This window comes from Scylla paramamosain, chromosome 9 (assembly GCF_035594125.1).
Source record: "Scylla paramamosain isolate STU-SP2022 chromosome 9, ASM3559412v1, whole genome shotgun sequence".
Lineage (NCBI taxonomy): Eukaryota > Metazoa > Arthropoda > Malacostraca > Decapoda > Portunidae > Scylla > Scylla paramamosain.
The window spans coordinates 20,920,667-20,943,268 of record NC_087159.1 but is presented as its reverse complement, the minus strand read 5'-3'; the positions used below and the strand labels follow the sequence as shown (position 1 = coordinate 20,943,268).

General features: G+C 38.5%; 1 protein-coding gene across 9 annotated transcripts in view; it reads right to left on the bottom strand.

The window, feature by feature from the left end:
• Positions 1-7,424: 7,424 nt before the first annotated feature.
• The window catches only part of LOC135103708 (uncharacterized), a 254,425-nt gene continuing 239,247 nt past the window's right edge, over positions 7,425-22,602 (bottom strand). For 7 of the 9 annotated variants that reach the window (XM_064010316.1, XM_064010312.1, XM_064010308.1 and 4 more), the window contains one exon: positions 7,425-8,921. The gene's annotated coding sequence lies outside the window, so the exon portion shown is untranslated. Of the gene's footprint in view, positions 8,922-15,040; positions 15,190-15,919; positions 16,137-22,602 lie in introns of all 9 variants that reach the window. The other 2 variants (XM_064010310.1, XM_064010309.1) reach the window with 2 other exon arrangements.

Here is a 22,602-nt window from a genome sequence, read left to right as displayed (position 1 = left end):
GATAACAATAGTTCAGTGAAACCTCAGCAACTCATTATATAATGTCACACTCTCCATGATGTCAAGTTGGTAATGTACACTGGAGACCCTTGGCAGCAAGAATCTTGTTTAATTCCAAAACTCTTTTTCTCATTCTTGTTTTTTTTTTTTTTTTGTAAGATTTACACATGCAAAGTGTTGTCTTGTCTTTAATTAAAGAGTTAATAGTTGTACTGTACATGTAGTTTTAATTTTATGTTATGTTAATTTTAAATAAGAATATATATTTTACTACCAGAGAGGTTAGTACACACCAACCCTAGACCATAGTCATTATTGATATAGTCACAAACTTAGAAAAATTAGGTAAATGACTGACTTTCTTAGTGAATCTTCACCATTCTCCTTAGGGGGCATTATATGCATTTTATGTCTCTCATCCATCCTTTGCCTCACATCTAACATTTCCCCATTTTAATTTCTCAAGTCATTAGACTTCTGTAACTTTTTTTTAGTTCCAAATGACTATCCTTAGGATTTGGTGTTAGTTCTCATTAATAATAGTAATAATTTAAACACAGTTTGACCTGTTTTTACTTATATGACAGGAATATAATGTAACCCTGTATATTCAGTATTGTACTGTTCAGGTATTTTGCTGTGTGGGGAAGTGATTTTTTTTTCTCTCTTTAGGTTATTATTTTTAATTTCTCAGCATGACATGTATTCATGTGAGAGTGGTGGCAAGGGCAGTGCAGTAGCAGGTGTTCTGGAGTGTCCAGCTGTGTGAGGCACCAGGGGCATTGAAGCCGCTGTCATATGCAAGTATCCATTTGTGAAGAAGTGTACCTTGTGCTCCACACCTATCTGTTATCTTTGCTCAACTCATGTATGAAAGGGTCTATGGGTCTCACATCTCAACCAGAACAAGTACGATCATCAATTGTCATTATGAGTGTACATAATGCATCATCAATAGTGTTATAATCTATTATTTATCGAATATTTGAAACCTCTGTTATTCCTGTTTTCCTCCAGCCAAATTATAGGAGACCTTATTTTACTGATATGCATTTACCACAATCACTATGTGCCATCAAATAATTAAAAAAACACAACATTTTATTAAGATTTATGGAGTGGATATCAACGTCGTTACATTAGAGGTGAAGGGCTGACCTACTTTGACCATTAAATTAGTTAATAGAGAACATTTCTCACTGACATATTACCTGGGACAGTGTGAGACATTCCTTTCTCTATGCTACCAAAAGAAATGTGGAATTTTCAGCATTTATGTAAAATAAAAGTGAAAGAGCAGGATGATATATCCATATTGTGTGGAACTGTACGAGTCGGAGGTACTCAGCGAGGTTTCAAATTTTTGATAAATAATAGGTTATAAAACTATTGATGATGCATTATATACACTCATAATGACAACAGATGATCATGCTTGCTCTGGCTGGGATGTCAGCCCCATAGACTCTTTCATACATGAATTTGAACAAAGATAGCAGAGGGGTGTAGGGCACATGGTATGCTTCTGAACAGATGGACACTTTTGCATGCAATACTACCTGGGGTCTCCACTTGTTGTTCTCCTTGTTGGGGATTTGATGGGGCCATGCAGGTTGTGGTGCTACAGCCTCTAGTACTCCAAAGGTGCTGGCAACAGTTAACTGGTTAGATTCTGGTCTGGTCCAGTCTTCTGGAGAAAGACCTGGTGTGTTCAAGTGTCTTGAAGACAAAGCTGGCAGGGTCTCCAGTGATGTTTTTGTTTACAGATGTTACATCATAGATACATGGTGCAATGCATTGTGGGGAAAAACAAGTGGTTAGTGAACTATTCTTATAGTCTCATCTTTGTGATTACCCACCATACTCCCCCATCACCTTGCAGATTAAAGGAGTTAAAAGTAAAAGTATCTATTTTTTTTACACAGTAATCAGTAATCAATCCTTTTATTTTTTTGGCTATTCCATTTTTCTTTTCTTTTTTTCTTAAATATATGACCAGAAATTGGCACACACACACACACACACACACACACACACACACAGATAAAGGAGATTGAAGCTACCATCATTACTAGAGAAGAGAAAGAGGAGACCTGATTGCTATATACAGAGCTTTAAAGGGTAAGGATCAAGTTGACAAAGAAGACTTATTTGTGTGGGACTCAAGAGATACAAGAGGACATGGGGTGAAATTGAAGAAAACAGCAAGTAGAAGAGATGTCAAGAAATATGGTTTCCTAAATAGAAGCATAGAAATATGGAACAACTTAGATGAAACAGTGGTACAAGCAAAAAATATTTATGAATTTAAAGTTATGCTGGATGCTTATAGATATGGAGACAGGACAGCACGAGCATAGCTCTTTTCCTGTAAAACATAACTAGTTAAATGCACACACACACACACACACACACACACACACACACACATATATATATATATATATATATATATATATATATATATATATATATATATATATATATATATATATATATATATATATATATATATATATGAGGCACCCAAAGCCAGAGTGATGTAAGTGACCTTGTGGCCAAAATTATTATTTTTATCGCATTGTCTTCCCCAATCTTCCTACCATGACAGGAGAGAGTGTAGATGTCAGAATGAACCCTGCAATAGGTTAAAAAAAATCCAAGTGAAATTATCATTATCTACAGAATCTTTTTGTCACATTTGAGTGATAGCCATCAGTTGCTGGGGCCAGAGAGAAGTAACTCCCTCACCAAAGCAGCACAAGAAGAGCCAGCTAATGACAGCTTGTGCTGCGAGTCTCATGTGACGCCGGGACACACCCCTCTCCCACCACATCCACACACTTCACTCTCTCCCTCACTCCAGCCTGCTTGCTACCCTTAAATGACAGGCTACTGTCTTAATTTTGCTTTTTACACAACATGCAAGCCTTTCATTATTATGGCTGATAACAGCGTACCCCCTGAGGAGCAAGGACCCTCTAGAGGAAGAAAAATATCACTAAAAGATGAAGAAGCATAAAGGAAACCTATGTGAGCTTTGGAAGCATCAGATGATTTTATTTTTTTATATTCTATTATCATTTATACCAATATATTTTCATAACATTTGTGTTCATCTTAGGAAGTACTTGTCTATCACTTATGTTTTTGGTTCATAAAATTCACTAAAAAGAAGACTTTTTAATAGTTGTGATTCTCCTGTTAGTACATAGAAAATAAAACAACTTGATAGAATAAAAGAAATAAACAATGATGAGCGCTAGATACAATATTAATGTAGCTTAACAAAATCATATCGAAGAAAAAAAGTCACCTATTTATTTTCTGTAATGTAATTTAATTGTAATTTCATAATATAATTTGACTAAATAGTTGTAAAGGACATTGATTACTGGATATTTTGATACCAATCATTATTTTTTATTTCAATCCATTAGAGATTTTGCATTTTGAAACTTGCAAAGCTTTGACAGCATTTTTCTCCATTTTTTATTTTCAGCACTTACGTCAATCTGGCTCTAGATGCCTCATATATATATATATATATATATATATATATATATATATATATATATATATATATATATATATATATATATATATATATATATATATATAGATCAGATATCTAGATGCCTCATATATATATATATATATATATATATATATATATATATATATATATATATATATATATATATATATATATATATATATATATATATATATGAGGCATCTAGAGCCAGATTGACGTAAGCGCTGAAAATAAAAAATGGAGAAAAATGCTGTCAAAGCTTTGCAAGTTTCAAAATGCAAAATCTCTAATGGATTGAAATAAATAAATAAATAAATATATATATATATATATATATATATATATATATATATATATATATATATATATATATATATATATATATATATATATATATATATTATATTTATTTATATATATATATATATATATATATATATATATATATATATATATATATATATATATATATATATATATATATATATATATATATATATATATATATATATATATATATATATATATATATATATATATATATATATATATATATATATATATATATATATATATATATATATATATATATATATATATATATATATATATATATATATATATATATATATATATATATATATATATATATATATATATATATATATATATATATATATATATATATATATATATATATATATATATATATATATATATATATATATATATATATATATATATATATATATATATATATATATATATATATATATATATATATATATATATATATATATATATATTTATATATATATATATATATATTTATATATATATATATATATATATATATATATATATATATATATATATATATATATATATATATATATATATATATATATATATATATATATATATATATATATATATATATATATATATATATAGATCAGATATCTAGATGCCTCATATATATATATATATATATATATATATATATATATATATATATATATATATATATATGAGGCATCTAGAGCCAGATTGACGTAAGCGCTGAAAATAAAAAATGGAGAAAAATGCTGTCAAAGCTTTGCAAGTTTCAAAATGCAAAATCTCTAATGGATTGAAATAAATAAATATATATATATATATATATATATATATATATATATATATATATATATATATATATATATATATATATATATATATATATATATATTACTATGGTGCCCCCCTTCTATTTTTGTGCTCCTTGTTTGTTCACTGCATTCAAGAAGAAGGGCGATAGTTATCTGAAATGTTGTGTCAAGTTCATAGATGAAGGAACTGAGTTTTGAGGTATTGAACAATACTGCTCTGTCCCAATCAGAAATTTATGAGAGATCAGAAGTCAGGTGTTCTATGGCTTTCCTGCTTGAGCTGTTTAATTCCTGAGGGGTTGACATCTTAAAAAAAGATGTGGTAAAGTGCAGGGTGATATCATCTGAGTAAGAGTAATGGGACAAGAAGTTCGGTTTAGAAGATCATCGATGAATAATAGGAAGTAAGTAGGTTACAGAACAGAATGCTGAGGAACACCACTGACTTAAGAGAAGAACAGTGAATGTCTGTCACAACAGCAATAAAACAGTCAGGAAGTAAACTTGAGATCAGGTTACAGAGAGAAGGATATAAGCTGTAGGAGGCTAGTTTGAAAATAAAAACTTTGTGCCAGACTCTATCAAAAGCTTTTGATATGTTTCAGGCAACAGCAAGTTTCACCGAAATCCCTAAAAGAGGATGACCAAGACTCACTAAGAAGAGCCAGATCACCAGCAGAGCAGCCATGATGGAACCCATATTGGTATTCAGATATAAGGCTGTTAAGTGCTAGATTGCTTTAATTTCTGGTCTCTAAAGTTTTCCAGTCTATTCTTAACAGGAAGAATCTTCGTGTTGACGATAGATTAAAAATCTGAGAGGCCGGAAACTGAAGCATTAGGTTGGTAGTTTGAGTGATTAGGACAGTCACCTTTTTTTAGGCTGAATGTAGGCAAACTTCCAGTAAGAAGGATAGGTAGATATTGATAGAGTTGGAAGAGTTTGACTAGGCAAGGTGCAAGTAAAAAGGCACAGTTTCAGAGAACAATAGGAGGGACCCCATCATGTCCATAAGCCTTTAGAGGGGTTCAGGCCAGAGAGGGCATGTGAAACATTAGTGTGAAGGATCTTAAGAGATAGCATGAAGTAGTCTGAGACTGGAGAAGAGGGAGGAACAAGCCTTGAATTGTGAAAAGTAAACTTTTTGCAAAGGTTTGAGCAGAGTTCAACTTTAGTAGTGGTGCCATCAGATTCAAATAAAGGGAAAGATGAAGAATATGAGTTATTAGAGATATTTTTGGCTAGGTGCCAGAAGTCAAAAGGGGGAGTTAGGTCTTGAAAAATTTTGACACTTTCTATTGATTGAGTTTTTGGCTAGTTAGAGAGCAAACTTGGCATGATTCTGGACAGAAATATATAATGCATGAGATTCAGATGATGGAAAGCTCAAGTAACTTTTGTGGGCCACCACTCTATTATGTATAACATAAGAATAGGCTGGGTTAAACCAAAATTTGGAAGGTTCAGAATGAAAGTGAGGAATGTATGCATGCCAGACATTATCACCTTTGTTATGTGCTCAGCATACAGAGACAGGTCTCTGACAGTAGTAATCATTCCAAAGAAAATTAAATATCTATTACCACCCCAGGCCCCCGCAACTAGCAGAGGCAAAATGCTAGAGCCACCTTCGCTTTGGGGGATACTGAGAAGGGATTGGAGCAATAGGACAAGATACACATATGAGGTTATCATCAGAGGAGTCCAACAGAGAAGATAGTGACAGCATAAGCAGAATTACTAGTTAGGAAAAGGCCAGGAATGTTAGGTGTAACTCCAAGATGGTCAGGAATATGAGTATTGCATTGCACCAATTGCAGGTCATGGAGGATACCAAAGTTAAATCCTAGTTCACCATGACAGTCAGTGAAGGGAGAGGGTAGGTAAAGCTGGTGATGAACATTCAAGTTTCCAGTCATGGAGATCTCCACAAAAGGAAAGAAAGAATGTGCTCCACTTTGGAAGTTAAGTAGTCAAAGAATTTCTTAGAGGAGTTAGGTGAGAGGTATACAGCAGAGATAAATTTAGTTTATGAGTGACTCTGTAGTCATAGTCAGATGGTGGAAAACTTGGAAGAATCAAGAGCATGGGCACAAGACCAAGTTAAGTTGTGCACACAGATGCAACATCCAGTCAAGTGTGGATAGGATGGTGTATTCTTTGTTTTGTTATGTAGTATAACAAAGTTGAAGACTAAAAAAGTATGTTAAACATGAATCAGTGTTTAGCCTCCCAAACATCTCCATATTCTCTTTGTTGGATGAAATCTAACTGCTCTGCAAACATGATCAATCTTAAAATATATTTATTTTTGTGGGAGGTATGTTATAAGTTAAGAAGGCCTGAGCCCCCTATTGTACTGATTTGAGAAGTTTTGTTGTAATTATATTACTTGTATCTGACTTTAGCAGCTGAACAGGCATGAATGTCAGGAAAAGAAGACTGACATATCATTCCATGGTTCATTGACTGACATGCTAACCAAGGAAACAGTAATTACAAGATGGAAAAGTTGTTTATCACAGGAAACCTGTATAACTCAGAAGATGCACATAGAAAGAGAAGAACAAATAAACAGAAAAGCAGAATCAGTGTGTCCACTAAACATGCTTGTTAAATTTAGAGGTTTTCAGCTCAGGCATTGTTATATGAAGTTGCTTTTGCACAGTAAATTTTTTTTTATACGAATGCAATTTGCTGTATGCATCACAATTACACTGGATAATAAAACACATTCTAACTAAATATAGTATATATCTTTGCCATCTCATTCCCCTATTTACACTTTGTTGTAGACTCTTTGGTATATGTATTTTTGAAAAAAGGGATTATAGTGATTATAAGGTACTTACCAATCAACTCTGAAAACATCAAAGATAGATGACTGATGCAGCCCTCTGAATGTGAAGTGAAAGCAAAGAATTGATAAGTTAATATCACATGTTACATATTTGCCAACAGTTTGATGAGTATACCTTAATGAGTGTGTCACTGTACTATCTAAAATATTGAACATACTAAAGGAAAAGTGTAACACTACAGCCATCACATGGGCAGGGCCAAATGGGCACTTGTAAGATATTGGCATATTAACTGCAGTTTTTTTTTTTTTTTTTCATATACTAAATTATCATACTGTTCAGTAACAAAGTGCACATTATCCACCTTATCATTAGAACAATAAATAAATACTAAAATATGAGGGACTACTCTACATGCAACAAAGTTGAGCAAATCTTTTAATTTTTTTTTCTTATAGTAATGCAAAATACCACCATCACTGGAAATGGAATGTGTTACTCCTGAAGCAAGAAAACATTTTTCCCACATAGACCTGAATACATAATATGCCATGCAATCTGTTTCCTACTCTTAAGGATGGTGAATGATTGATACATGAAAAAAAAAAAAAATTCTTTGGGTACATAATTCTAGTACATAGTAATTAATTTAAATCCTGGTTGGCTCACTATTTTCTGTATTCAAGGCATGATGTCATTATATCAAACCAAATATATGGACAGTTTGCTACCAAATGTGTTAAATATCTGTGGTAATCAAATATTATAATGCACAGTTTATTTACGACAGGGCAGTGATCTGTTAGGAGCACCAAAAACTTTTATGACTATCATAAAGCCAGTGAACCTGTACAGATGGCCAGTTATACTGGCCTTTACTTGCCTTTCTTATTAACCTAGTCACAGCCTCTCATGGAAACAATATCCCCAACAACAGTCCTGAAAAAAAAAAAAAAAAAAAGTACCTGAAGGAAGGCACTTGGTACATTCCTCTTGGTGAGATTATCAACTCAATTAAAACGAATAACTTCATGAATGACTCCTTGATAACTGGAATACCATGGAATGTAATTGTTAAAAAAAAAAATGTTCCTTACTTTTTATATTGAACACACAACAAAAAAATTGAGCTTTCAATTTCAAAACCTACTAAATGTGGTGTGAATATGTACAATCAAACTCTGATTACAGAAGGAGGCTACTAAGCCCAGGAAGATGGTCTGAACTGAGTAAAAACTAAATAAAATAAACAAAATAAAATAAAAAAATTTTTTTAATTGAAAAAAAAAAATCTCTTGGCAAGTCAACAGCTCAAACTCATATATGAGCAAAATCTATGATGAGACAGATAGTAACTGGATGACAATCTTGATCACCCATTCCTGACATGTTCCTATTCTTGCTTTGTCTCAGCCACTGGGAAGGAGAACCTGTAATAGGAGAAAAAAATATGTATTTGATGTTGCCAACACATACCAAGAGGATGAAACCCATTCACCACAAAAAAATAAATAAATAAATAAAAAACAAAATATTGGAAGGCACAAACTTGTTGTGTAAAGAGATGGTCATGGTTTATTCATTCTTTATATGTGTATTTATCATTACTTTTCTAGAAACATGGTAAATAATTCTACACACACACACACACACACACACACACACACACACACACACACACACACACGCACACAAGCGTGCACTGGCCAGCTGTTCGGATGTAGGTGCCAGAGGTTCTGAAGGCACTCGCTAATGGCTTTGGACAAAACAATGAGGCCTAGTAAGGTATGTGCAAGGATGTATGAGAGGGGGTTACAGAGTGTCCTGTCTCCAAATTTAATACATAAAGGAGTATTTTGAGGTTAAAAGAAATGGAAGGAAAGGAAGATCTAGGTGGTGCCACCGGTCGTGATGTTTGTAAAGAAACTGAGTGAGGAGGTGAGTCAGAAGGCACATTTTATTGAAACACCTGTGGGCTTGAGACAACTGGTGTAGGCAAGTGGAGAAAGGGATTTTTCAGGATTCAGAGAAGATAAAGGAAATATGAGGAGGATAATCAATGTAGAGAAAGAAATAAGGTGCATGAGGGAACTGATCTCTGACATTCTGGAAAAGCAGGACAAACTTATTATGGAAAACAAAGAATTGAGAAAGAAGTATAGTGAATGTGAGAGTGCTCTAAAGATAAGCAATGAGATGAAAGAGGCAATGGAGGAGCTAAAGAAAGAAAATGAGATACTCAAGACTAAGTGTAATGAATATGAAGTAACTGCAAGGGCTGCAACAAAAGGTGGAGGATAGATAGTGCAGGAAAAGTGGAAGGAGCAGTATGTGAAACCAACTGGAGGAACTGAGAAATGTCTGGAAGAAAGAACATGAGGATGAAAAAGTTAGCTTCACAGAGGTGGTTAAAAAAAACAAATAGAAAAAAAAAAAGGACAGTAATTGAGGTAATTAAAGAAAAGGAGGTTTTGGTGAGAGACAAAGTGGATAAAAAGAAATGTATAGTCTTTGCAGACTGCAAGAGAAGAAAAACCCAGTAAAATCTGTCAGGGAGAGAGAAAAGGAGTTGGTAAGGAAAATTATTATACTGGTCCAAGATGAGGAACAGGGACTGGAATGAGAAGTGGAAGAAGCATATAGAATCGGAAAATATAGTGAAGGAGGTAAAAGACCGTTAAAAATGAGAATGAGATCCCAAGTTGCAGTAGAGGAGATCCTAGCGAGAACTGGGAAGCTGGCTGGAAGTTCAGAATACAGGAATATCTGGGTAAAAAGAAATATGAACTTGGAAGAAAGGGATCTGAGAAATGAAGCCAAGGAAAAAAAACGAGAGGACAGAGACTGAGAAGAGAAAATTTTATTGGAGAGTACTAGATATGAGACTAGGGAAATGGTATATTTGGGAAAGGGAACAATAAATGAAAGAACCACAGCAGCAGACAGGCAAATTGCATGTGGTGGGAGAAGTAGTACATTGAGTAATGTATACAAATATAGATGGGTTACTTTCAGGTGTACTGAAAGTGAGAGATTACTTAAAGGAAAATAGACCAGGTGTGTGGTGCCTAACCAATACAAAATTCAGCTTTAAGGAAGAAGGATATCATTATTGGAGGAGAGATAGAAAGGGAAAAGGAGGAGGAGGAATATTGATGATGGTTTGAGATGATATATATGTGGAAGAAATGCAATATGGAGATGGTATGGCAGAGGTCATAGGTATAACAATCAGGACCAGTGGGAGAGAGAAAGGAGGAGGATCATATTAACGTATGTGCCACTGAAGAATAATACATGGAGGCTGGAGGATCACAAGGAAATGCAAAAGGAAGTGTTGAAGTGCCTAGACAACATGATAAGGAAGGACAGTAAAATACTATTAGTTGGAGACTTTAACTGCAAAAATGTAAGCTGGGAGGAGATGGAAGTTAATGGAAATGTTGGACTGTGGAGTGAAAAAATGGTACAGTTAGCTATGGTGAATACAATGGACTAATGGGTGGAGGAATTTACAAGATACAGAGGGAAGGAGAAACCATCTATGCTACACCTGGTATTCACAAAAAAAACCGGAGCCCAGTCCAACCATTAAATACTTAAGCCCAATGGGAAAAAGTGACCATGTGGTGTTAGAAATGGTACTGTAAGATTGGGAGGTTCTACCATGTAAGGAGAATTATAAAAATGGTAGACTAAATCATGCAAAGACAAATTTTACAGAGTTAAGAAAATTCTTTGGGAGTATTGACTGGAAGGGACTTATGGAAGGCAAGACAATGGAAGAGAAATACAAAACATTCCTGAAAAACTACAATGAGGGTGTGCAGAAATATGTACCTATATATAAAGTAAGAAGGAGCAAATATATTTGGTATAATGCCAGATGTGCAGAAGTTAAGAAGAGAAAGGATATAACTTGGAAGAAACTGAAGAAACAAAGAAATGAAAATAACAGAGAGCAGTATAAGGAGGCAAGGAATGAGTATGTTAGAATAAGAAGGGGGGAGGAGAAACAATTTGAAAAGGATGTGGTAAAGAAATGTGAAGAAGAGCCCAAGCTCTTCAAAATAGTAAAGGAAGGAAGAATATATCAAACAGCAGAAGAGATGAGTGAAAATATGGATGAGAGTTTCAGGTCTGTGTTCAATGTGGAAGCGGGTTTTACAGAACCAAACGAGGAGAGGCAGGGGGGTTTACGGGAAGTCTTGGTGCAAAACATCAAATTGGCAAATTGTTAGAGAAGTTGGATGTCAGGAGAGCAATGAGACCTGATGGAGTGTCAGGTTGGACACTAAAGGAATGTAGAGAACAAGTGGTGGAGCCAATTTGGGATGTGATTAACAGCTCATTAATAGAGGGAAGAGTACAAAGAGAGTGGAAGATGAGCAAATATAGTGCCAATACATAAAGGAGGAAAGAGGACTGAGCCACTAAACTATAGACCGGTGTTGCTAACTGGTGTTGTGGGCAAGATCTGTGATATAGTTATCAAGGAAAAGTGGGTGAAATATTTGGAAGAGAACAAAGTTATAACAAATAGTCAATTTGGTTCCAGAAAAGGTCATGTGTAACAAATTCACTAAGTTTCTATACAAGAGTAATAGAGGAAGTACAAAACAGAGATGGACATCAAAATAGCTTTTGATAAAGTTCTACATAAAAGACTATTGTGGAAGATGGAACAAATAGGAGGACTGAGAGGGACAATGGTAAAATGGATGAGAGACTGTTTAAAGGATAGAGAAATTAGAACAGTGATCAGGGACACCTGTTCATAATGGAGTAATGTAACAAGCGGAGTACCACTGGGGGTCAGTGTTAGCACCCATTATGTTCCAAATATACATCAATGATATGCAGGAGAGTTTGACTAGTTATATTAATCTGTTTGCTGATGATACAAAATTGTTAGAGTAATAAAGAGCCAAGTTGATTGCATAGAGTTGCAAAGAGATATTGACAAGATTTATGGGTGGAGTAAGAAGTAGAAATTGGAATTCAATGCTAAGAAATGCCATGTGATGGAATTGGGAAAGAGTAAAAGAAGATCTGCATGGGACTATAAAATTGGGGAGGAAGTAATAATGAGGAGCAAAGAGGAAAGAGACCTAGGAGTGGTTTTTCAAGATACCTTGATCCCAGAATGGCACATAAATGAGATATTTGGCTTGACATACAGTATGTTAACAAATATTAGTGTGGCATTTCATTACATGGATAAGACTATGATGAAAATAGTTATAGCCACTATGATACGTCTCAGACTGGAATATGCAGCATTGGTGTGGTCTCTGCATATGAAGAAAGATATCAAGAAATTGGAAAGAATTCAGAGGGCAGCTACAAGGATGGTTTTTTTTTTTTTTTTTTTTTTTTTTTATGTAGGAAGGATACTGGCCAAGGGCAACAAAAATCTAAAAAAAAAATGCCCACTGAAATGCCAGTCCCTTAAAAGGGTCAAAGCAGTGGTCAAAAATTGGTGGATAAGTGTCTTGAAACCTCCCTCTTGAAGGAATTCAAGTCATAGGAAGGTGGAAATACAGAAGCAGGCAAGGAGTTCCAGAGTTTACCAGAGAAAGGGATGAATGATTGAGAATACTGGTTAACTCTTGCGTTAGAGAGGTGGACAGAATAGGAGTGAGAGAAAGAAGAAAGTCTTGTGCAGCGAGGCCGCGGAAGGAGGGGAGGCATGCAGTTAGCAAGATCAGAAGCGCAGTTAGCATGAAAATAGCGGTAGAAGACAGCTAGAGATGCAACATTGCGGCGGTGAGAGAGAGGCTGAAGACAGTCAGTTAGAGGAGAGGAGTTGATGAGACGAAAAGCTTTTGATTCCACCCTGTCTAGAACAGCAGTATGAGTGGAACCCCCCCAGACATGTGAAGCATACTCCATACATGGACGGATAAGGCCCTTGTACAGAGTTAGCAGCTGGGGGGGTGAGAAAAACTGGCGGAGACGTCTCAGAACACCTAACTTCATAGAAGCTGTTTTAGCTAGAGATGAGATGTGAAGTTTCCAGTTCAGATTATAAGTAAAGGACAGACCGAGGATGTTCAGTGTAGAAGAGGGGGACAGTTGAGTGTCATTGAAGAAGAGGGGATAGTTGTCTGGAAGATTGTGTCGAGTTGATAGATGGAGGAATTGAGTTTTTGAGGCATTGAACAATACCAAGTTTGCTCTGCCCCAATCAGAAATTTTAGAAAGATCAGAAGTCAGGCGTTCTGTGGCTTCCCTGCGTGATATGTTTACCTCCTGAAGGGTTGGACGTCTATGAAAAGACGTGGAAAAGTGCAGTGTGGTATCATCAGCATAGGAGTGGATAGGACAAGAAGTTTGGTTTAGAAGATCATTAATGAATAATAAGAAGAGAGTGGGTGACAGGACAGAACCCTGAGGAACACCACTGTTAATAGATTTAGGAGAAGAACAGTGACCGTCTACCACAGCAGCAATAGAACGGTCAGAAAGGAAACTTGAGATGAAGTTACAGAGAGAAGGATAGAAACCGTAGGAGGGTAGTTTGGAAATCAAAGCTTTGTGCCAGACTCTATCAAAGGCTTTTGATATGTCCAAGGCAACAGCAAAAGTTTCACCAAAGTCTCTAAAAGAGGATGACCAAGACTCAGTAAGGAAAGCCAGAAGATCACCAGTAGAGCGGCCTTGACGGAACCCATACTGGCGATCAGATAGAAGGTTGTGAAGTGATAGATGTTTAAGAATCTTCCTGTTGAGGATAGATTCAAAAACTTTAGATAAGCAGGAAATTAAAGCAATAGGACGGTAGTTTGAGGGATTAGAGCGGTCACCCTTTTTAGGAACAGGTTGAATGTAGGCAAACTTCCAGCAAGAAGGAAAGGTAAATGTTGACAGACAGAGCTGAAAGAGTTTGACTAGGCAAGGTGCAAGCACGGAGGCACAGTTTCGGAGAACAATAGGAGGGACCCCATCAGGTCCATAAGCCTTCCGAGGGTTTAGGCCAGCGAGGGCATGGAAAACATCATTACGAAGAATTTTAATACGAGGCATGAAGTAGTCAGAGGGTGGAGGAGAGGGAGGAACAAGCCCAGAATCGTCCAAGGTAGAGAGACATGGGACTGCCAACTTTGCAAATTAGAAAAGAAAGAGATCTAATGACGATGTATAAAATAATTAACTGCATTGAGAAGATAGACAAGCAGGATCTGGTGTTGCTAAAAGAAGATGAAGCTGGATGGATGAGAGGGCACTCCAAGAAGATCAGGAAGTCAGTGTTTGAGGGACATCAAGAAGTACAGTTTTCAATATAGAACTGTGGATATCTGGAATGGTCTAAATGAGGAGGTTGTTATAGCATCAAGCATTTTAAGGAAAATATGGGTAAATACAGATATGGAGACAGGACACTATGAGCCCTGCTTGAACCCTGTATTATACAGCTAGGTAATATCTAGGTAAATACACACACACACACACACACATATGGCAGGCGATGGGGCTGGAGCTTGACCAAAAAAAAAAAAAACATCTTTGGGTGATAGCCCACAGAGCAATATCAAGTTTGTCTTACCTTCCTATGACTTCAATTCCTTCAAGAGGGAGGTTTCGAGACACTTATCCTTCAATTTTTTACTACTGCTTTGGACCTTTTTCTAGGACTGGCATCTCGGTGGGCTTTTTCTTTTTTTGTATTTTTGTTGCCCTTGACCAGTGTCCCTCCTACATAAAAAAAAATAAATAAAAAAAAATCTCCACTGGAGGGAATGTTTGAGTGAATGATAAGTTAAATTTCATGAAGCTTCTAACTTTTTTAAAATATGGCACCCATTCCTTTTATAAATCAACAGATGGTAGTGACCAATTTCAAGAATAAAAGAAAACCACAATATATATATATATATATATATATATATATATATATATATATATATATATATATATATATATATATATATATATATATATGAGGCCCCCCGCGGCAGAAGAGTACTAAGTGCCAAAATCAATATTCGCCAGAAATGAAGGTCAAAGTTTTGTAACTTTTACGAAAATGTCAATAGCCGTACAATAAAGCTAGAGTAAAGTTATATACACCAAATTAAAGCCCTGAAACACACCTATAACATGACATTAAAACAGAGGAAATAAAAAAATCATTATCTGGAAAAAATAAACATTTCTATTATTGATTCGTATTTTTTTTTTTTTTTTTTAGTTTTTACTCAGCTATGTTCAATGATATTGGTGTCTTGGTATCTTGCACTTCTCACTTCACACAATCTTGAGGTAACACTAACTTTCCCTTTCTTTATTACAGGTATCACTAACTTTCATTGTTTATTACACACTTCCCCCCTCCCCCCCACCCCTCAATGCCTTTACGATTCGTACTCCAACAGTTCATCCAAGTTGTCGTGTTCACCATCATCTTGAGTGCTATTGACATCACCTGCTTGGGCGTCGATGATAGACCGGTAGAATGGATGGGCATTTTGGGGCATGAGTGCAACTAGATTGAGGCAGAGCGGGGCTGAGGCGGGAGAAGATACGGCGTTCTCATTGGCTCAGCGCTCTAACGTCACAGCACTCCGCGGTCTCTCATTGGCTGGATGGAGATAGTACGCTTCTGCACGGGCGACTTCCAACACCGAGTCAACACCTAGTCGCTAAGGAAAAAAATACTTTGCAAACAACGGGAAATTGAACCTTGTTAACATGGTGGAAAAAGTATACTATCTACACCAAAATGCGCATTAAGCCTTGGAGCACCTGATGAGGCAAAAAACGCCATTTTGCTCCCGATGGCGCTTAGTACTCTTCTGCCGCGGGAGGCCTCATATACATAACCTCAGTTATATATATAACTTCAGTTACCGAATGACTCACTTTCGTAACAACTCGGTTTTTGAACAAAAATTTTAACTCCTAATTGCTTCGGTTGCTGTACCATAATTTGGTTTTCAAAGTTACTTGATTTCAAATACTACAATATGCAGCAAACGTTGCCATTTATTACTAATTTATAGCTTCTATAAATATTTCCTTCATTTTTGTATATTTGGAGAGACACAGAGGGTAAGACAGTAATTCAGTCTTTGAAATATGTTAAATGTGATCCCGTTGAAGAAGTTGAAAATGCTTCGATGTAAACAAACAAGATTTTCCGCTCACGAGTAATCACAAGCCTCCTGTGGCTCTCTCTGTGTCTCGCAACCCCATCACTACGGCACAACTACATTTTCCCTGTAGCTTTTTCCAGCAGCAAGATGTCTAAGTGTTATGATCACCTTCATTTTGGTGATGAGTGACTTGCTCCTTGTGTCACTCTGTAAGGTTTCCCTCATTTCGTTGGTGATAAAGAGAATGCCTGCATGGTCTAAACAGTATGTGTGATGAGTTCTGTGTCACTAAGTTCACTCAATACATCCTTTCTGGATAATAAAAAAAAAAAAAAATCGAAGCTCGAGATATTGTGGAGTGGCCATCTTAGCAGTGGGAGTGTCAGTCATTACCCACTAAGACATGGTGGATGTGTTATGTATATATATATATATATATATATATATATATATATATATATATATATATATATATATATATATATATATATATATATATATATATATATGCAGTAAACCCTCGATATCTTGGACCCCGTTATATCGGATTTCCGCATTTATCGGACATGTATGGCTTACAGACCATCCATCACATATATCGGATAAGCACTGGTAAATGAGGCAGAACGTCCAGCTAGCAGCAGTGCCGGTGAGGGAGTGAGTGAGGTGGGAGGAACGGAGTATGTAAGTGCTGGTGGTGGTGGTGGTGAGTGCAAACTGCACCCACCAGGTTTGCACTGTGTCATAATTATAGTATTTCTGTCATAATTTGGTGTTTCTCTGCCATCTGCCATACATTGTCTACCATACACTATGCCATAATGTATATAAAAAATGTCATCATTTTCACATTGCTGTACAATAATTTGTGCTGGCCCGCAGCGCAATCCTGGCACTCACACTGTGGGCCACACACTGGGTCTGCTTCAGTCTCTCACCGAGAGAGAGAGGGCGGGTGGGTGAATGGGATGGAGGGAGGGAGGAAAGGGGACGGGGCGGGGGTGGGGGGGCGGTTTAGAGGTTATGACACTCCTGACCACTCCCCACCCCTTTTATCAGATCTTTGCCTTTATCGTCAATGGTTTCCCCCCAATTAGTCTGATATAATGAGGATTTACTGTGTAATATATATATATATATATATATATATATATATATATATATATATATATATATATATATATATATATATATATATATATATAGTATGAGACAACGCCTAGTCGTTATAACGTACAACTGCAATAATACACTGAAATTTTAATACATGTCTTTCTTATGGCACAATGCCCAGCAAAATAGTTTTGACAAACTCCAACATGCACTCACTCACACTTCAGTCCTCGCCTTTCCAGATTACAATCTGCCTTTTACACTTTGCACTGATGCAAATGCTTTGGGCGTTGGCACTGTTCTGATGCAGCAGGCAGAGAGTTCTTGTCCTCTCATCATCACTTATACCAGCCACCCTTATACCCTGAATGCTGCTGAGTCTCATTAATCAAGCAATGATCTTGAGGCTTTGGCACTTGTGTGGGCTCTTTATCATTTTGGTGACATCATCTATGACTATCCATTGATTGTCTATACTGATCATGCTCCTTTGCTTTATCTTTTCAAGGATAAAAACCTGACAGGTCATCTCACCACCAGATAGTTTCTCACAGTTGATGAACTTAACCCATTGATCACGTATTTGCCCAGCAAAGCAAATGTGGCTACAGACACACACAAAATGTTACTGTTGCTACTGTGTCAGAGATTATTAATTTCTCAGGCAAGAAACTTTTTAATGTCCAGTGTCAAGATCCCTTAAGGTCTGCTATGGTATATGCCTTAGAACTGGGAGATGATTCTGTGTAGTCGCCAGCTGTGTCGCCTCACAAGGTCCTGTGGGGCTGGTGGCGAGAGACTAATACAAAGCATGTGTAACACTAAGGAAAGAGTAGAAACTAAGGAAACTGCATTCATTATAGTAGTTAATTGCAGAAGTGAAGTTATGTAGGAGGAACTAGCTTAGCTGTAGAAAGGTAGTGAGGGTTGTGTTTACGTGGTAAAGTTGATGACATGGTGCATAGGGTAGATAAGACACAGAAGGACCTCGGTAGGGGAACGGGTCACCCGGGATCGCATATCTGGCCCAGCGGCCTCAGAAGGGGGCAGATTGTGTCCAGGCTTCAGAGAGAGAGGTGTCGTGACTTGCTCTGCTTTCTCCATAAACCCTAGACCCCGAAATGCCGACCCTCATAGTTGTAAGTTTTGCATTCTGGTTAAGTCAAAGTACACTGAATATTGAATATTATTACATGTATTACATTTGTGTCTCTATTATTGAGAGCTTGTTAAGGCGTAAACCATCATGTATTTTGGTTATTATATCGCTCTCCATTATGATGGAATGTTATCTCTTTATAATGCTTATATGCCTTACGTGCATGCAATGTTTTATTGTATTTCAATACTCATGCTGATGTCAAGTTAATTGTCACAACAGGTTAACCGCATTAAAGCGAGTAAATGACTGGGTTGTTTGTCATCCTGATCCCTAGACGTGACGGCGTCTACAGTTAACGACTATGGTCTGCCGTATGTTGAAGAAGAAAGGCGAGGATCGCAGCGGAGCGGAGCACCTTCAGGATTATCCAGCGGACGAGTGCGTGTGTACGTTTGTACATTCCACTGCCCAGTGGGCGGTGCTTGAGGCAGCCGAGGAGCCTCACACACTGATCCGCCCGCGGGGCCGTCTCGCAGAGAAGTGCGTATGTGCTTTCCGCTGTCTGGCAGGCGGGGCATGAGGTGGTCTGAGATCTGCCCGCAGGGCCGTCTCGCAGAGAAGTGCGTGTGTGTGTGCGTGCGTTCCGCTGCCTGGCAGACAGGGCATGAAGTGGCCTGAGAGCCCCGCATACTGAGTGCGAGTGCATGCATGCGCATTGGGGCACATCAGAGCGAACAGAAATATTCGTTTGTTAGCACAGTGTACAGGTGTGTCGTGTGAAGGACACATAACAACGAGGTAGTCTGTGTATTCATGACGAAGTGGTGTAGTGGCAAGATGATTGAAGGAAGCAAGCGCAGAGCAGCAAACTTCTGGGCCTTCACACGCATACAGCGAACAGGGGGAGGGGGGAGGTCGTACCTCATGGTAAGTAGTGCCTACCTGTTTGGGTTAGCTGCCACAGCGGATGAAACATAATCCGCCACTGGTGACCTCACCTCGGTGGACACCGGGGTTCAGCGAACAGGGGGAGGGGGGAGGTCGTACCTCATGGTAAGTAGTGCCTACCTGTTTGGGTTAGCTGCCACAGCGGACAAAACATAATCCGCCACTGGTGACCTCACCTCGGTGGACACCGGGGTTCAGCGAACAGGGGGAGGGGGGAGGTCGTACCTCATGGTAAATAGTGCCTACCTGTTTGGGTTAGCTGCCGCGGCGGACGAAACATAATCCGCCACTGGTGACCTCACCTCGGTGGACACCGGGGTTCAATCTTTTAATGAGACCTGTGGGAAATGAGACCCATTTCACGCTGACTCGATGTATTGATTCGATTGGCATTGGACTGGGGATCAAAATCGGTCAAAACGTGTTGGCTGGTCCTTGAGCTTCTGTGAGTTTGCAGAGCCTTCTTTGGTTCAGGGTTGAGTATTCCCTTTGCCTGTTACATGTGCAGTGCTGTGCTGGGTTTGATGTTTTGCTTTCACAGTTTGTGCCCTCCCAGAGGTCACAGTGTGGAGTGCCCATGTCCTCACGGTGGCGAGGAGTGTCCGTGTCCTCGCTCTGGGCGGGACGCCGAGTGGTGGGTGTCCTTGTGCTGGTGAGGCACTGTGTGGGGTGCCTGTGTCCTCGCGCTGGCGAGGCACTTGGGTGACTGTGTTCTAGCGCTGGCAGGGCGCTGTGTGGTGTCTGTGTCCTTGTGCTGGTGAGACACTGTGTGGGGTGGCTGTGTCCTCACTCAGGCGAGATGCCATCGTGAAGTTTATGTGCTTGCTGAGACTAGACGCCAGTAGGGTGCAGGGAGTTTATGTGCTTGCAGAGACTAGACACCAGTAGGGTGCAGGGAGTTTGTGCTTGTAAAGACTAGACACCAGTAGGGTGCAGGGAGTTTATATGCTTGCAGAGACTAGACACCAGTATGGTGCAGGGAGTTTATGTGCTTGCAGAGACTAAGACACCAGTAGGATGCAGGGAGTTTATGTGCTTGCAGAGACTAGACACCAGTAGGGTGCAGGGAGTTTATGTGCTTGCAGAGACTAGACACCAGTAGGGTGCAGGGAGTTTATGTGCTTGCAGAGACTAGACACCAGTAGGGTGCAGGGAGTTTATGTGCTTGCAGAGACTAGACACCAGTAGGGTGCAGGGAGTTTATATGCTTGCAGAGACTAGACACCAGTATGGTGCAGGGAGTTTATGTGCTTGCAGAGACTAAGACACCAGTAGGATGCAGGGAGTTTATGTGCTTGCAGAGACTAGACACCAGTAGGGTGCAGGGAGTTTATGTGCTTGCTGAGACTAGACACCAGTAGGGTGCAGGGAGTTTATGTGCTTGCGAGGACAAAACACCAAACTGGCCTCGATCAACGAGGAAGGAAATACCAATCGGACCTCGTGTTCTCACTCTGGTGAGACACCATCATGAAGTTTATGTGCTTGCTGAGACTAAACACTAGTAGGGTGCAGGGAGTTTATGTGCTTGCAGAGACTAGACACCAGTAGGGTGTAGGGAGTTTATGTACTTGCAGAGACTAGACACCAGTAGGGTGCAGGGAGTTTATGTGCTTGCAAAGACTAGACACCAGCAGGGTGCAGGGAGTTTATGTGCTTCTAGAGACTAGACACCAGCAGGGTGCAGGGAGTTTATGTGCTTGCGAGGGCAAAACACCAAACTGGCCTTGATCAACGAGGAAGGAAATACCAATCGGACCTCAATCAGCGAGGACAAAATACCAAACTGGCCTTGATCAACAAGGAAAGAAATACCAATCGGACCTCGATCAGCAAGAACTGAAACAACAATACTGTTGCCCAGGGAAATCAAGATCGGAAGGTAGGAAAGAGAACCTTTAACCACTGATGAGTGGATTGCTGCATCATTCCTTATGAACTGGTGGGAGCAGGCGTGGAGCTGAGGATATAAAATACGCTCTTGGCCAAAGATAAGGATGGACCTGTCATAACAAGACATATAGGTGGAGCTGGAGACATGTTCGAAGCCTTTCTGACCACTTCTTAGTGACCGCTGTGTACTTGAAGACATCACCAGTCAATTGTGCACATGATGGTGCATCAGTAGTGGCGAGAGTGACTACGTTACGGAGTTTCCCCCGGAGCTTGCACTGTCACATAAATGTCAGGGTTTTTTACACTCATTAATGCAGTCGCTCTCCTACCACGTGTCTGTCTTGTTCAGATACTGATCACGTTGTATTGTCAATTAGCTGATCAGGTTAAGAGACTTATCTGTTAAAAAGAAAGGGTTTTAGAAGGGCTTTAAGACTGCTCCAGCTGTAGGGGTGTCCTTGAGTTAGCTGACACACATGACGCAACAGACGAAACGTGCTCCATCACTGGTGACCTCACCTCGGCGGACACCGAGGTTCAATCTTTTGATGAGACCTGTGATGCGAAAGTGCCAGAAGAGGCGAACACTGCCTTAGATTTCCAACCCTCAGCAGGTAATACACCTATTATGAATGAGCTCCCTAAGGTTATGGAGGAGCTGCTGATGCTCATGGGAGATGTTGCAAAATCCCTTCAAGATATGAAGTGCAGTCACTGCAGAGCAAAGAAGCGCTGCATTGACTCTCCGACTTCAAGTGGTGAGGATGCAGATGTTGGTCGGTACTTAAGTGATGAAAGTAATGTGGACGCACAGAAGATGTGGAAAGGACCTCGGGCCTCGTCTAGCGAGGGCAGAAATACAAAATGGGCCTCAGTTAGCGAGGACAGAAGCACAAAACGGGCCTCGGGCAGCGAGGACAGAAATACAAAACGGGCCTCGGTTAGCGAGGACAG